This window comes from Fukomys damarensis, unplaced genomic scaffold, assembly GCF_012274545.1.
Source record: "Fukomys damarensis isolate Sample0158 unplaced genomic scaffold, DMR_v1.0_HiC HiC_scaffold_39, whole genome shotgun sequence".
Lineage (NCBI taxonomy): Eukaryota > Metazoa > Chordata > Mammalia > Rodentia > Bathyergidae > Fukomys > Fukomys damarensis.
The window spans coordinates 976,523-979,212 of record NW_022900951.1 but is presented as its reverse complement, the minus strand read 5'-3'; positions in this window follow the sequence as shown (position 1 = coordinate 979,212).

Here is a 2,690-nt window from a genome sequence, read left to right as displayed (position 1 = left end):
CCCGCAGCTTCCCGCCAGCCGCAGCCGGCCCTAGCCTCAGTGCCTCAGCCTGTCCCGCGAGCGCCAGACGCGGATCTGCACCCCACGCGGGGCTCCGAGTTCTTTTCAAACTCGGAAATGTTTTATTTTATTTGCCGGACTCCCTGTTTGCGGCACACAACGGATGTCTGCGTTCATCACGGGCCGTCAGAGCACGCACAGTACACGGATTCGTTCTTTTTTCGCCCTTCCTCTTGCCCGTTCTTTATCTCTTGGTCTCCGTCCCATCCCTAAAAGCTGTACCTTCCTGTTTCCTGCCGTCTCTCTCCGCTTTTGCTCTCGCGTATACTTCGGGCTTCTCAGAGCGGACAAACCGTGTGACTCCGCAGGTCACGCACCTTATTTATGTCCCTGCGCCTGATTTACGTCCCTTCACACTGTGGTCGCAAGGTGCGGCCCTTTGCCTACACGCGACTCAAGTGCATCCTTTTTCGCGGCAGAGTAGTACTCCACCGCGTGTGAACAGCACGCTTCCTTCATGCGTTCACCTGCTGATGGGCACGGAGGTGCTGAGCAGATTTGAGCATCGGGCATGTGCTGCTGTAAACACGCGTGTGCCCGCGTCGCTCTAGTGTGGTGTCTGTGACGCTCTGGAGGAGACACCTAGCATAGCGGGCCAAGTGGAGTTTCGGGTTTCGGTTCGGCGAGGCATCTCCTAACCACAGCAGCCGCGTCCCGCTGTGAGATTCAGCCACGGGCCGCCCTGAGGGGTCCGGCCTCCCTCTGCAGCACCCAGCAGCCTCTCGGAGCTGTGAGCACCTCGAAGGCAGCCTGCACCCCAAAAACCCACGGCGCGGGGGCCCCGCGAAGAGCAGCGGCAAGAAAAATCCCGTAGCCCGTTCGGCTCCACGGACCTCCCTAGCAAGTGTGCGCGTTGCACCGCTTCCTACCGGGAAGGCCGCCAGCGAGCGTGCTGAGCACCAGCAGGCGCACTCGGAGACGAAAAGTCAAAGTTCTGCGTCCGCGGTGCTGGGGACAGGAGGAGCGAGTCCTCTTCTGGGCCAGGGTGTCCATCCGGGCTGCAAGCCTATTGGTTGGCACACCCACATCCGGGGCGGGACTTCCCCACTCAATTGGCTGCCCTCCCTGTCCATCACACACAGACACACCCCCAAGTTCATTCGGGTGGGTGGACGGGTGGACGGGTGGACGGGTGGACGGCAAAGCTCGGAACCTCTCCGGGCTCCACAGCCTGTCCTCGCCCGTGTGTGCAATTCTCCCAGCTGGGCGGCCCAGCGCGGGACTGTGTGAGAAGCGAGTCCATCAGTCCCCGCAGACGAACCAAGCTCTCCCGTCTGCCGAGCGCAGGGTCGCACAGCCCGCCGGGCCGGTCTTCCCGGGGCACCAAACCCTCCTGCGCGTGGGTTCCCGATCTCCAGGCGCGCCGGGGCCCGCTGTAAAATCGCGCCTGCAGCCCTCCCTCCGGGCTCAAATCCCCGCCAACACGGCACCCACACTGCGGTGTCGATGCCTTTGTGGGCTGGAGGAGCCCGCCTGTCTAAAGATGAAAGGGGCTCTGAACGCTGCCAGGCTTTGAATCTTTCAGGACGGCTCACCCGACCCATAAACAACCCATAAACAACCGACGCCCTCATGAATCACCGCCTCCTCCTCAGACAGGACAAACCAGAAAGGCCGGCGGAGACACACCTGAAGGAGTGCTTTTCATCCCTCACCCACAGCTCTTGCGACTTTTGAAATTCACCTGGATCTTGCCACCTCCTCAAAGAACGTCTTCCATGCGGTACACACCCTGCGATTCAATTGTACACACGCAATCATTCTCTCGGGCCCCTCACCAAAATAAAAGCCCCCGACCCAGAGTCCGAGCGACCCAACCTGCCTTTTTGGAGCCGATTGTGGGGGTGTGAGCCGCTCGGATGATTTTAATTTGCAGAGATCTACAAAGGTTCCCACAAAGAAACATTCAAAACGTAGCTGCCCGTCACACAGGCCCAATCCCTTGAAACTGCCCCGCAGAACAAAAGTCTGTTTCAGTTTCACGCTTACGGAGAAGAGAGGCTGGGGATGTGGCTCCGCGCAAACTCTGCGGGTCTGGCGTCTGCCAACACGCACACGCACGCACGCACACGGACACACACACCCTCCTCCTCTTTCCGTTCTAAGTATCACTGACCAGTGACTGTCACGTCTCACAAACCCCCTAACGCGTTAAATCCAGTTCCCCACAGGCCGCTCGGTCTTGGGTCGCTGAACAGCGCAGCTGGCTCCCGAGAGCAGCCCGCGGGCTCAGTACCCACGGAAGCCGGTTCTCACACCCCCCCATGGGCCCCCTCCCGGCTCCCTCTCTTCACCCCGGGGGTGCTCCGTCCTCTGTCCAGTCTCCTCCCTCACCCTCCCAGCGCATTCCAAGCAGGGATTTCCCAGACACTCCTTGGGAAGGGTTTCGTTTTTTTGTTCTTTTTCAGCCAGGATCTCGCCTCGCAGCCCGGGCGAGCCTTGAACTCACTTTGGATCCTCCTGCCTCAGCCTCCCGAGTGCCAGGATCCCAGGTGGAAGGGACCAGCGGGGAGCACGGAGAAGCCACAGCCGCGCCCGGCTTCCCCCCAAAGCCGCGCCTACCTGAGGCCAGAGCGAGGAGACCCAGGAGCATGAGGCCGGCCAGGCCCCGGAGCAGCTCCATCTCAGGC